We start from the raw sequence: 15,343 nt of genomic DNA on the forward strand, positions 1-15,343 counted from the left end.
TCACTGTATCTCTATCTGTCAAATAGATAAAATCTTTTAAAAAAATAAAATATGGGAAGAAGGAAAGGAGTGTATAGTTTTGATGTCACTAGTTTTGACACACTGACCTTTTATTATATAGGCTGCCAACCAGCAGCCTTAACATTAAAGAACTTGATTTGGTTATAGCCATCTCTAAGGTTCTGTTTATTTATTTATTTATTTAACACAGATCAGAACATTTCTCTTCAGTTTAAAGTTGTAAAAAAAAAAAAAAGTAGCCCTTTGTTCTCATATTTATGTTATCACTTGATTTCTAAGGATTCCAAACCAATTAAGCTCTAACTTTAAAAAGCATTAAAGACCCCTACTGTAGCAAACCCTGTTCTATAGTTCATCAATCTTACTTTCAAATTAAGATGAAAACGGTAGCAGGCTCCATAATCTTAAAATCTAGGTGAAACAACTTGTAAAATGTAACCAGGTCACTAGACCAACACACTAGTGTTCAACTTTAATAATTTCTAGCAGTAAAACACCTGGAATAGCCATTAACAAATGTATTCATTGGATTGTAGATTAATTTTTTTGAAAGAATTTTTAAAAAGTATAGTTCAGTTGCAGGCAAACATGAAAGATATCAAAGATCTTGTTTATCTCCCCCTTTCCCAGTGGGATCAGGTGCAACTGGAACCTTATTAGTTTCAACAAAAACAGATTCAAAGGCAGATTCCAGTTCATCCAAAGAATTAGCAGCTGTGGCTACTTTAATTAGTGTTGCATTGGTAAGATTGTTGCTGCTTGGAAATTTTGCTGGATTCCACTGCTTTTGTACTTCTTACCAAGACTTTTGACATAATTACAAGGTGTAAGTCTTGTTTGACCATCAAGACTAGCCAGAAGCGAGCCATGTACTTTGGGTTGCTTTCTTTGAGAGGTTAAGTTTAGCATATTGCCAGCATGGAAAGAAATTTCTTCAGATACAGCAGCAAAATCATATTCTCTAGCAAGTATGTGGTCATCCTCACCACTTGCCCAGTTCATATTGTTACTTCATCATTATGGGTAGACAGCATTTTCCAGATGAGGTAAGGACTACTAAGAATAATCGCAAAGAATAAGAACATTGGCCGAGATTTTGCTGAGTTAGCGGCTCTGCCCTCATCATCAAGGCAAGCCACAGTTCCTTCACTTTCTGCCCAAAGTTCCTCATTCAGAGCCTCTTCTTAAATCATCCACTGCAACTGTTTGTAAAGATACCTTATAGTCCTAACTAAAGCAAAAGCTGAAAAACCCTTTGTGAAATGTATTTTTAATTGGGAAAAATGATTTGCTACATCCAGTACAGCCCCGAAACATACAGACAGCTGAAAAGGTAGCATCCATCATCATACTCACAGAGGCAAATACATGCACAATACTTCAGTGGACTGAAAAGCGCCTCTTCTGCTTTCTTCAGCTTGCTGAATAAATCTAGGTGGCAGATCATCACACAGAGGCGGTTATAGCCAAGCCCATTATCTCCATAACTATAAGGTCTATAGCTTCCATAAAATGCATTTCCACAGGCACCATATCTTGAAGAAAATGAACTGTAAGCAGGTCTGAAAGCATTCACATTGCTGCTTCCTGTCTGCTGTGATGGCCTTGGAAGAATAGGTGGGGCATTCTGGTAAGTGTTGGTTATCCAGGTCTTGTCAGTAAAGTAGGACCCAAATCAGCAGATTGGAAATGGGGGCAGGTCTTCATCCTGGCCAAGCTCCAGGAATTCTGGCCAAGCTCCCTGGGTTTGGGGGTCAGGGGAGGGAGTCTGGGAAGCCATCTCCTCCTCCTCCACTCAGCTCCCAGTCTGTGCTGGGAGGTTCTTTTAAATTAACTTGTTTATACTGGAGTTTTGTCCATTGAATTTGGTGGGATTAAGTGATGAGGGGTCCAAATTTATTAATCCTTCAGAAATTGTGAAACATGAGCATTTGGTACCAATTTCGGATTTCTTTTCCCCCAGTCACCAGTCAGAACAGTTTCTCAGCAGTTGTGTAACTAAGGTGAGCAAGAATTTTAGTAGTGGCAGATACTTAGTTTTACTGGTGGTAGAGACCAGTAGTTTTTATGACTTCGGAATTTATACCCTGACCACAAAGATACTTACATGAGGTTAGTGGAGATTTGTTAAAAACATCATTTTTTGTTAATTTTGATATTAACATCTGATTATGCATAAACTTAGTATCAGATATAAGTTAGACCTAAACAATTCAGGATATTTATCCAAAGCTATCTCCTCACCTTCAGTTTTTACTTTTGCAAAGCTCCTACTTGTCTTCTATAAGAGCCTGAATGACAATTTGGATGTGAGATAGACATGTCACAACTTTTAACCAATACTATTATTGACAGTGTTATCTTGGATTCAGAAGGAATGTGTCCCCCTTTTTTTTAATGGAAAATGGGAATTGATTGCTGATGAAGTTTGTTGCTGAGTATTAAGAACAAAAAAGTCTACTTGAGGAAAATAATTAGAACTAGACATTGCTCCCTATAAAAATCAAATGATGAAAAAAAGTTTTGAAAATGGTGAGATGAAGACTTCTTTCCTTTTCGTTTTCCAAAATCTATTAAAGTGGCTAAAGAAATGCTAAACAGGTAGACAAAAATAGCAATATTAGAAAACAAGAAACAGTACCATCAATAGAGTAGCAATTTCTAGTATTTTTGGAAGATAGGAGATGAGTAGTGACCAATAGGTGTTTGTTGGTGCCAACATAAACCAACCACATAAAGATTAGTGAGATAAATGGAGGTCTCACCAGTTCTGAGTATGGGGGCTAGTAACAAAGGTTATCTCTTAAGGTTTGGAGAGAGATTGGGGTTGGGTTGGAGCAGGAGAGGAATAAAATGGACAGACTAGAGTTTGTTTCTCCTTATTTTGCTTAAGGAAAGTAGAATGATAAGATACTGCATGGTTGGCTCTATCCAAACTAGGTGATATGATTCTTAACCCTTACTCAAAAGAATCAACCCTGGAGCTTTTAAACATGCAAATGCCTAGAGTCAAAATCTGGAGGGTAGAACTGAGTGCTGGCTTTTTGTAAGTTGTCTGGGTAAAATAATGTGCAGTTGGGGTTGAGAACCGTTTGGTGGGAGTAGTGCTGTATTTTGGCTTCCCAACCTGGTGGTAGTGGCTGGTATTACCTGGATAGGTTATAGGTAGAGTAAATATAGTCCATTATCCCAGCTGGAAGGTTTTCGAAAAAGCAAGAATTAGTAGTCATACCTGGACAACAAGCAGCCTGGAGCATATGGTCACTCTAGATATGAGTGTGCTTAGGTATTCTTTTCACCTCTGTGTAGTTATGCTGTTGGTTTGAAGAGCCAGGTTGTACAAGGAGTTGCTTCCGTTTACTCCAGTATGCCTTGTAAATAAAACCATTTTTTTGGCATGCCATGACATAAAAGAGGCTGATAAACACTGTTTCTAACTAACCACAGGTTACTTTTAACACATGTAGTAAGAAGTGAATTCCCTGTGAAAGAGAGAGCTCCTCCGCTGGTGTTGAACCCCCAAATCAAACCCTGGCCAGTAGGTTTCATGCTGTTTAAATCACAGAATCAAGCTGAGGAATTTTTCCTTTATCCATGTAGAGTCAGACATACTTGCTTCCTGTTTAAGGGCATATGGAGCATTCTTCCGGTTAGGCAATATGTTAGGTCATAAGACAAACCATTAAATTTAAAAAGATTTTAAAAATCATGCAAAATAATCACAATGAAAAATAAGGTAATTTGGGAAATATATAAATATGTGGAATTTAAACATCCATTCCTAAATAACCAATGTGTCAAAATAAATCACAAGAGAAATAGAAAATACATTGGAATGAATGAAAATGAAGACAATCTACCATGATGGGCTATAGCTAAAGCAATGCTTCAGAGGGATAATATGTTTACCTTCTATTGGCTACAGTATAGGAGATCACAAATCAACAACATAACCTTTCAGCTTAAGACTAGAAGCCCAAAGGAAGTGGATGGAATGAAATGAGATTTAGAGCAGAAATTAAAAGAGATAATAGAAAATAGAGAAAAATCAATGAATCCCAAGGGTTGTTATTTGAACTGATCAACAAAATTGACAAACTTGGCTGGATCAACCTATGAAAAAAGATTGAATGACTAGAATCTGAAATGAAAGAGGGAACTTTACTAATGACTATACAGAAATAAAAAGGATTATAAATATTATGAACAATTTTATGCCAACAATAAAATGGATCAATTTTTAGAAAGAAAACTTTTTAAGTAATAGAATAACGTAATTCAGGAGGAAGTGAAGGTATTTTCTAAAATTGGTTGAGAAAAATATTTTTAAGTGTCTTTTAAAGTTATTCAGCAGTAGAAGAACTAAAATTACAAAATTGGAGGAAAGTGTTACTATATAGATTAAGATTTTCATCTTTTACTTACATGTAAATAAAAGTGCAATTGTTATTCAGAGCTATAATCAAAACTGAAACCTGAAAAGTGGAATAGATAGCCTAAGGGATGGAAATAGGTTGGGAGACTTCTCCTATTCTTCTGATGTTTTAATTTCTATATATTACCTAAATAATTTTAAAAAAGATTTTACTTATTTGAGAGTGTGTGAACAACCACAAGCAGGGGGTGCGAAGGCGCAAAGGGAAAGGGTAGAAACAGACTCCCTGCTAAGCAGGCTCCATCCCAGGACCCTGAAATCAGGACCTGAGCCAAAGGCAAACACTTAACCAACTGAGTCACCCAGGCTCCCCTTAAATAATTTTTAAGTGCAGAACTGAAATATGCACAGATATTTTAAGGAAAGGGAAAAAAAAACTATGAAAAAGATTTCATATCCCCTGAGCTCTTAAGAAATTGGACAAGATTCAAACATCTTTTTTTTTCAAGCACAAATAGAACATTTATTAAAAAGATTTTCTGAAAACTCTCTTCACACTAGACAATATAATTAATATAGTTTATCTAATTTACATGCAATTGGTTTCATATAAGCCACATTTCTGACCAAAATGCAATTATGTGGGGGTGCCTGGGTGGCTCAGTGGGTTAAAGCCTCTGCCTTCGGCTCAGGTCATGATCCCAGTGTCCTGGGATGGAGCCCCACATTGGGCTCTCTGCTCAGCAGGGAGCCTGCTTCCCTTCCTCTCCCTCTGCCTTGTGATCTCTGCCTGTCCAAAAAAAAGAGAAAGAAAAGAAAAGGAAAGGAAAGAAAAACTCTTAAAAAAAAAAAAAACCCAAAACAAACAAACAAAAAACCCAAAATGCAATTACGTTAGAAATCAATAGCAACACCAACAACAAAAGCTAGAAAACTCCATGTGATTGGGAATTAGAAAAAAGATGTCTAAAATCACTGGGCAAAGAAGTAATTATCACAAAAAGTATAAAATTTTAACTATTCTAATGAAAATATTACATGAAAAAACAAATATGGTACCACTGGAATAAAAAGTACAGAAACTCAAATTTAGTATTAGAAAGGCAAAAGAATGAGGATTATTAAATCACACTATGATCTGTTTTTTTCTTTGTTTTGGTATATTTGACACACAATATTACATTAATTTCAAGTATACAACGTGTTCTAATTTCGTTCCTCATTTTAAAAAAAGATTCACAACTGAGCTTTACTTTTTTAAAAAATTTTTTTCAGTGTTCCAACATTCATTGTTTATGCACCACACCCACCCAGCGCTCTATGCAATATGTTCCCTCCTCAATATCCACCACCAGGCTCACCCAATCCTACCCCTTCCCCTCCAAAACCCTCAGTTTGTTTTTCAGAGTCCACTATCTCTCATGGTTTGTCTCCCCCTCCGATTTCCCCTAACTCACTTCTCCTTTCCATCTCCTTCCATCTCCCAATGTCCTTCATGTTATTCTTTAAGCTCCACAAGTAAGTGAAATCATATGATACTTGACTCTCTCTGCTTGACTTATTTCACTCAGCATAAACTCCTCCAGTCCTGTCCATGTTGATATAGAAGTTGGGTATTCATCCTTTCTGATGGAGGCATAATACTCCATTGTATATATGTACTATATCTTCTTTATCCATTCATCTGTGGAAGGGCATTTTGGTTCTTTACACAGTTTGGCGACTGTGGCCATTGCTGCTGTGAGCATTGGGGTACAGATGGCCCTTCTTTTCACTACATCAGAATCTTTGGGATAAATACCCAATAGTGCAATTGCAAGGTCATAGGGAAGCTCTATTTTTAATTTATTAAGGAATCTTCACACTGTTTTCCAAAGTGGCTGCACCAACTTGCATTCCCACCAACAGTATAAGAGGGTTTCTCCTCATCTTCTCCACCAGAAAAGAGAGAGAAGATGACCAAGTGGCAGAGCCACAATTTGAATCTAAATATATAGATACTGGGACTCCAGAGCCCTCATTCCTAGTTTTCTTATCAACTGACCCATTTAGACTGTTAGGAATAACATTTTGAGGTTATTGTGAGTAACACATGACATTTGTGTATAAATTGTTGTGTAGATGTTTGTTTTTCTTGAATATATTCCTAGAAAATACTGGGTCATTTGATAACTATTTTTAACCCTGTGACAAACTCTAGACTGTTATCCAAAGTGGTTGTGCCACTTTACATTTCCACCAGCAATATATGAGAGTTCTAATTTCTCCACATCCTTATTAACACTTCTTTTAAAAAATTGTGACATAATTGACATATAATATTACATTTTTTCAGATGTACAACATAATGATTTGTTGTGTGTGTACATTGCAAAATGATTACCACAATAAGTCTAGTTAACATCCGTTATCATACAGTTACATTTTTTCTTGTGATATGAAGATCTATCTGTTCTCAGTGACTTTCAGATATGCAATACACTATTATTAACTATAGTCATCATGCTGCACATTACATCTCTAGGGCTTATTTATTTTATAACTAGAAGTTTTTACCTTTTACCCACTTAAGCTACCCCCAACCCCTACCTCTGGAAACCACCAATCTATTCTCTATATAACACTTATTTTTATGTCTTTTATTCTATAGCCATCCTTGTGATGTTAACTTGGTTTGCATAATGACTAATGATTGAGCATTTTTTGCATGTGTTTACTAGTGATTTGTGTATTTTCTTTTTTTTTTTAAGATTTTATTTATTTATTTGACAGAGAGAGATCACAAGTAGGCAGAGAGGCAGGCAGAGAGAGAGAGAGAGGGAAGCAGGCTCCCCACTGAGCAGAGAGCCCGATGCGGGACTCGATCCCAGGACCCTGAGATCATGACCCCAGCCGAAGGCAGCGGCTTAACCCACTGAGCCACCCAGGCACCCCGATTTGTGTATTTTCTTTAGAGAAATGTCTATTCAGATCTTTTGCCCTATTTAAAATTGTGTTAGTTATCTTTTTATTATAAAGAGTATATAGTCTAGATATAGGTCCCTTATAAGATACATGAATTGCAAATATTATCTTCCATTCTGGGAGTTGTCTTTTTACTTCATTGATGACGTCATTTTGCAGCACAAGTTTTAATTTTGATGATGCCCAGCTTATTTTTTCTTTTGTTTCTTATACTTTTGGTGTCATAAGTAAGAAACAATTGCCAAATCCAAGTTTGTGAAGATTTACTCCCTCTATTTTCTTCTAAGTGTTTTATAGTTTGGTTCTTACATTTAGATTATATAATCCAGTTTTAATTTTTATGTTAGGGTTACACAGGGAGTTAATTTTTGTGTATGGTGCAAGGTGGCAATCTACTTCATTCTTTTGCATGTGGATATCTATTTGTTGAAAAAACTATTTTAGCCCCATCGAGTTGTCTTGATATCTTTTGAAAAATCAATTGAGTATAGACACATATATTTGTTTTTTTAAGTCTCAGTTCTATTAGATTCATCTGTATGTCTGTCTTTATGGCAGTACCATATTGTCTTAATTATTGTAGTTTTGTAGTAAGTTTTATAATTGTGAATTGTGAATTCTTCAACTTTGTTCAGTCTTCAAGATTGTTTTGGTTACTCTGAATCCTCTTGCATTTCCATATGAATTTTAGTATCTGTGTGTCAATATATGCAAAGAAGTCATCTGGGATCCTGATAGATTGCACTGAATCTGTGGTAAAATTGGTGCATTTTGAAATTTCCATTGTTTCATCTTATCAATGACATCTTCATATTAAATTGCATTTGGCATATATGTAAGTTTGTTTTTGATGCATTTTGGAATATGATTATGGGTTAACCTAACCCAGTGAAGTGGCTGCAATGTAACTAAAAAGATAGAAGAAATAGCACATCCAAAGGCCCTATATTAGATGGAGAGAATGAGGTTGATTAAAGAGATATTTCAGAGGCTGAATCCATCGATTTGATAATTGATGTTATATAGTGTATTTGTGTATTTGTTTATTCTGAACATTTCATATAAATGAAATCATGTAATATGAGAGATAAGGCAGAAAAAGGTATCAAAGATTATCCCCAAGGTTTTTGGGGCAACCAAGATGGGGAATACTGAAGGATCTGTTTCCTTTAACTTGGCCATTTCTCTGCCTAGATCAGTGGGTTTCTTGCCTGTCTAGGCTATTGTTTTTCTAGAGTTAAAGAGGCAAAACAAGGCCAGGATTTAGGTTGTAAGCATATACATAAAAATGGTAAAATTGGGAGGATTGAGAGTTGCTACACTGGATAGAGTCAAAGGTTAATTTGTATAGAAATAATCATAGTGCTGTGATTTTGCTAAATTAACATTTGTTAAGTAGAGCTCTGGGGTATCAAATGGTAGGCCAGGTGACTTCAACGAAAGACTATAAGAGAAAGTGAAATATAGAAGTTTATTAGTCACAGGTCCTGGAGGAAGTACTCTGCATACCTAGAGGGGTCAGGCAGGGAGGTAAAGGCAGAGTGCAGGTAGAGAGAGAGCAAGGCAGGACCTGGGAATATACCTTTATTTGGATACTTAGATGGAGTGCTTTGAGGTTCCCAGGATAAGTTCAGATTGGTTAACTCAAACCAGAAAGAGGAAGATTTTGGTAAAATTCTGGGAGTCTTAGCTGAAGGGCATACAAGGGGAAGATCCTGGGAGGTGGAGGAGAATGCTTATTATAAGGGTCACTGAGAGAGTCATATCAGGAACTTCTATTTACTTGTGATTCTGTGGGCTGTTAACTAACTAGGGCAAGGGCTTAACAGAAGGGCTAATGCCATCTTGAGGCTACTTGGCCACACAAAAAGATTGCTGGGGCAGCAATATTAAGGAGTAGTTTAGCCAACTCTCAATCTAGAGACCTGAATGTGCATCTAAGGAAGTCTGAGAGTACACCTAAGGAGATTGAACTACTGGGGAGAGACAGGTGATACATCAGTACTATGAGTGAGGATATAGGATCTGAGATGTCACTATAGGCAGAAGCTAGGTTGCAGTATCTACAGTTGGGAGTTCAACTGACAGTATGTGTGAAGAACTTTGTTGGGAGAACCAGACTATAGAACAAAGAGAAACGAAGAACAGCATCCATTCAGCTTCTGAAGTTCATCAAAACCAGTCTTTAACAAATTAAAGAATCATCAACAAACATGCAGTGCTAATTTCTGGGCGTCTTAGTAGATGAACAAGAAGCTCAAATGATTCTGCCACAAATGGAATATCGATCATACTTTAAAAAACACTGACGAAATGATCAAAAAGACTAACTTAATGATGAATCAGTAGGCTACTAAGAGATACATCCTTTCTTTAGGTCTAGGAGAGATCTTAATATATTGTGAATGGAGATTGAGGTTATCTACCAGGAGTAGAGCCCTGCCAGAGATTTGTCCCATCTGTGTGATCATTCTTTAAATAAGTTGTTCTTGACCTGGTGGGGATGGGTGGGATGACTGGCATTTTGGCCCTCAGAATATTTGGCCTTTTTTGTCTGAGACATTTTGATGGGGCAATACTATAGGCTTAATGGGTAAAGGACAAGGTTGCTGCTAAACATACAATATGCAGGCTATTCCCCACAACAAAGAATTGTCTTGTCCCAAATGTCAATCTTGCTGCTATTGAGAAAATCTGCTCTAAATTCTGGACTAATATAAGGTCTTGGAATAAAGAGAAGAGTAATTGCTGGCAAGATTTCAGAGACAAGAGCTAAGGTGGTTCTACTTCATTTTCTTTGGAAATTGCTACTATTAGCAATATCCACACAACAACCAAAAGAAATACTAAGCTTTATGGGAAGAGAAGGGTTAAGGAGAGGGGCATACAAAGACACAGGAAAGCCCCAGGAACAACTCTTACCTCTGTTCCGTGAGGACTCATTCATGATGATGGCTATTTGCACAGTCTTGGTGGTCCTTGTAAGGAGAGCTTGTATTTGTATAGCACTTCCGTTCACAAAATATTTGTACATCCCCGAGCTTATTCTTTGGCTTGGGAGGGAAGCAGCATTGCTGCTGTAACAAATTGCCACTCTGTGACTTAAACAGAAATTTATTCCGTAATGGTATTGGGACCCAGAATCTGAAATCAGTGGTTTAGCAGGGCTCTAATTCCTCCAAAGCTAAAGGGGAGAATATGTTCATTGCTTTTTCCAGCTTCTGGGAGCTGTGGCATTCTTTGCCTTGTGGTGTTGTATCTATCTCTGTGTTCATCACCTTTGCTTCTGTGTATGTCTCAAAATTCCCTCTGCCTTTCCCTCACAGGCACACACGTGATTGCATTTAAGGTCCACTCAGATAACTCTCAAGATCTTTAACTTAATCACATCTATGGCCGTGTTAGGTGGTATTCACAGGTCCTAGGGATAAGGATGTGAGCATTTTCTTCTGGAGTTGGTATCATTCAGCTCACTGTACAATGTAATGATGACCCTCATTTTGCATTATTCTCCTAGGTCACATGGCTAATGAATTGTGGAACTTGGCCTCCAAGGCCAAATGCTAGTCCCATCTTTTAACATTATACTATAAATCATAACAAGAAATATGAGAGAGAAGATGAAATAGATAAGGCAGAAACAAGAATAGAGGAGAATAGGGAAGTAGAAAACAGTTAAATTGCAGAGTTGAGATTTGAGACAGTAAGCAAAAAGAAAGACTGCTATGAAAAAAGGCTAATGGATGAGCCCAGGGGCAATGGTCAGTTAATGTATAATTGAGTTACTACCATCTAGGGTTTTTGTTTGTCACCAGACCTGCTAAGGTTTAATCTTCCAGGCCAGGAATTATCTACAGGTAAGATAATGTCATTTACTTAACAATGGTTGGCACAGTGCCTTGCAAATAAAAGCATTTCTTCATTGCAAAGCACAAAAGTTATCAGCCATAGTTACAGGTTCACATTTTTGTTCTCAAGTTCTATAAGGACTATTGATTTGATATTTTTCTAAACCTTGTAAATCATTACTTGCCAGACAACTAACACTCTCAGGCAAGTGGTAAACAATGCAGCTTTTATTTTTCCTGTTCCTTGTCCAGTGTTATCCTATTGAGAGAGACTACGATTTTTAGACTACAGCTATTGTCAGTTTTGGCTAGACACTAGAATAATCAGAGGAAGCTTTAAAATCCATGGTATTCCTATGTACCCCAGGCCAATTAATGAGCAACCTCTAGAAATGGGATCTGAGAGAAAAAGTATACAAACTTTATACTTTTATTTTTTAATTGTCACATTCTCATTTTAAAATTAATATATAGCATTTTATAATTTTAAAGAATTATGAAGTATTACATTTCTAGCATATCATAAATACTGATTTAAAAATAAAAAATATAAATATATAAAATATATAAATATATAAAAGTCACAGAAATGATTCTTAAATGCATACAATGGGGATTAAAAACCATAGTGTAATATGATAAAACATTACTGGAAAATTTCCTATTATTCCTTTCCATTCCACACCCTTCATAGAATTTTATACTATTAATGTAATATGTTTTCATCCTTAAATGTCTTTTATTTATTACCCTATCATAATTGAATGGAGCAAACATATGGATATAAATTTGGATTGAGCTTTTAAATTTCCTGTGTCCACAGGCTTTAAGTACTTAAATCTGGATTGTGGGATCAATCATTACAATTACATCAGAACACAATTAATAGGGACGCCTGGGTGGCTCAGTGAGTTAAGCCTCTGCCTTCAGCTCAGGTCATGATCTCAGGGTCCTGGGATCGAGCCCCACATCAGGCTGTCTGCTCGGTGGGGAGCCTGCTTCCCCCTCTCTCTCTGCCTGCCTCTCTGCCTACTTGTGATCTCTCTCTGTTAAATAAATAAATAAAATCTTTAAAAAACCCACAATTAATAAATGCAACATTAATATATTAAGAATAACTGGATATGATATATATGGATTTTTTAAAAGTCTTTATTTATGTGAGAGAGAGAGAGCATGAGAGGAGAGAAGGTCAGAGGGAGAAGCAGACTCCCCACAGAGCTGGGAACATGATGCGGGACTCGATCCCAGCACTCTGGGATCATGACCCCAGCCAAAGGCAAAGGCTTAACCAACTGAGCCACCTAGGTGCCTGATATATATGGATTTTTTGAGCTACATGATTTATTTTGATAAAATGAACATTGAGCAGATAATCTGTTGGGTATAGGAGTTCTTTGCTTATTTAGCATCTTTGCAGTTATTCTGTGTTGGTGAAGCTCAAAAGCCAAATCTTTTATTTTATTTTTAATTTTTAAATTTTTTAATTTATTGTTTTAATTTTAATTCCAGTATAGTTAACATACAGTGTTATATTAGTTTTAGGTGTACAAAATGGTGATTTAACAATTTCAAGCAACGCCTTGTGCTCATCATGACAAGTGCACTCCTTAACCCTCATCACCTATTTCACCCCTCCCCCTCCCACCTCCCCTCTGGTGACGATCAGTTTGTCCTCTGTAGTTAAGAGTCTGTTTCCTGATTTGTCTCTTTTTTTTTCTTTGCTCATTTGCTTTTCTTCTTAATTTCCACATGTGAAATCATATAGTATTTTTCTGTGACTCACTTACTTTACTTAACATTATACTCTCTATCTCCATCCATGTTGCAAATACCAAGAGTTCATTCCTTTTAATGACTGAATAATATTACATTGTGTGTATATGGATATATATATATATATATATAATATTTACACATATAAATATATTATATATGATGTGGAGTTGGAGAGGATGCAGAGAAAAAGAAAGCCTTGTGCATCTTGGTGGGAATGCAAACTGATATAGTCACAGTGGAAAACAGTATGGAGGTTCCTCTAAAAGTTGAAACTAGAACTATCTTATGATCCAGCAATTGCACTACTAGATATTTATGTAAAGTATACAAAAACATTAATTCAAAGGGATATATGCACCCCTATGTTTATTGCAGCATTATTTACAATAGCTAAGAAATTATGGAAGCAGCCCAAGTGTCCATTGAAAAATGAATGGATAAAGATCGAAGATTTCATTCTTTTATAGCTGAATAATATTCCACTGTATATATGTACCACCTCTTTGTCCATTCATCTATCTAGTTTATTTTTTTGTTTTTTTTTTTAAGATTTTATTTTTTATTTATTTGACAGGCAGAGATCACAAGTATGCAGAGAAGTAGGCAGAGAGGGGGAAGCAGGCTCCCTGAGGAGCAGAGAGGCTGATGTGGAGCTCGATCCCAGGACCCTGAGATCATGACCTGAGCCGAAGGCAGAGGCTTAACCCACTGAGCCACCCAGGTGCCCCTAGTTTATTTTTATTTTTGTTTCCCTTGTCTCAGGAGATATATCTAGAAAAATGTTGCTCAGGCCAATGTTAGAGACATCATTACCTGTGCTATCTTCAAGGATTTTTATTATTTCAGATCTCACATTTATGTCTTCAATTCAGATTAAATATTTTTTTGTGTATGATGTAAGAAAGTGCCCCAGTTCCATTCTTTCACATGTAGCTTTCCAGTTTTCCCAACATTTGTTGAAGAGACTATCTTTTCCCCTTGAATATTCTTTCCTCTGCTGTCAAAGTTTAATTGAGCATGTAAGGGTAGATTCATTTCTGGGCTTTCTGTTCTGTTCCATTCATCTATACGTCTATTTGTGTGCTAGTACCATAGTGTTTTGTTCAATACAGCTTTTATTATAGCTTGAAGTCTGGAATTGTGACATTTCCAGCTTTATTTTTCTTTTTCAAGATTGCTTTGGTTATTCAGGGTATTTCATGGTTCCAGACAAATTTTAGGGTGGTTTGTTCTAGTTCTGTGAAAACTGCTGTTGGTATTTTGATAGGGATTGTGTTAAATGTGTAGTTTGCTTTGGTTAGTACAGACATTTTAATATTTTTGTTTTTCCAATCCATGAGCATGGAATGTCTTTCCATTTCTTTGTATCTTCAATTTCTTTCAAATGTTTTAGTTTTCAAAATAAAGGTTTTTCATCTTTTTGGTTAAGTATATTCCTGAGTACTTTGTTATTTTTGGTATAATTATAAATGAGATCGTTTTTTAAAATTTCTCTTTCTGTTGTTTCATTATTTGTGTATAGCTGTCAATAGATTTCTGTATGTTGATTTTGTATCCTGTGGCTTTATTGAATTCATTTATCAATTCTAGCAGTTTTGCTTTGTTTTGGTAGAATCTTTTGGTATATTTGGTATAGTCAAATATATATAGTGTGTGCGTGTGTGTGTGAGTGTGTGTATACACTATTGTATCATTGGCAAACAGTAAAATTTTACTTCCTCTTTACCAATTTGGATGACTTTTACTCCTTTCTCTTGTCTGATTGCTGTGGCTAGGACTTGCAGTACTATTTTGAATAGAAGTGGTGAGAGCAGATATCCTTGCTTGTTCCTAACCTTAGGGAGAATGCTCTCAGTTTTTCCTCCATTGAGTATGATGTTTGCTGTGGGTTTTTGATACATAGCCTTTGTTATGTTAAAATATGTTCCCTCTAAACCTACTTTTTGAGGGTTTTTATCATGAATGGACATTGTATTTTGTCAAATGCTTTTTATGTATCTATTGAAATGATCATATGGTTTTTATCCTTTCTGTTATGGATGCAATGTATTACATTGATTGATTTGCAAATTTTGAGCCTCACTTGCATAATGGGAATAAATCCAACTTGATTGTGGCCAGTGACTTTTTTTTAATGTATTGTTGGATTTGATTTGGTAGTATTTTGTTGAGGATTTTGCATCTATGTTTATCAGAGATATTGCCCTGTAGTTTTTTTTTGTTTTGTTTTGTTTTGTTTTGTTTTTTTCAGTATCTTTGTCTGGCTTGGATATCAGGGTGATGCTGGCCTGATAGAATGGATTCCTTTTCTATTTTTGGAATAGTTTGAGAAGAATAGGTTTCTATTCTTTAAATA

At 36.1% G+C, this 15,343-nt stretch overlaps 1 pseudogene across 1 annotated transcript; it reads right to left on the minus strand.

Moving 5' to 3' along the window:
- Positions 1-619: 619 nt before the first annotated feature.
- LOC309856489 (peroxisomal membrane protein PEX13 pseudogene) lies at positions 620-1,801 on the minus strand (annotated as a pseudogene). The gene has a single exon. The product of its transcript is annotated as a peroxisomal membrane protein PEX13 pseudogene (transcript).
- Positions 1,802-15,343: the final 13,542 nt, after the last annotated feature.

Source organism: Mustela nivalis, assembly GCF_964662115.1.
Source record: "Mustela nivalis genome assembly, chromosome: 2".
NCBI classification, from domain to species: domain Eukaryota; kingdom Metazoa; phylum Chordata; class Mammalia; order Carnivora; family Mustelidae; genus Mustela; species Mustela nivalis.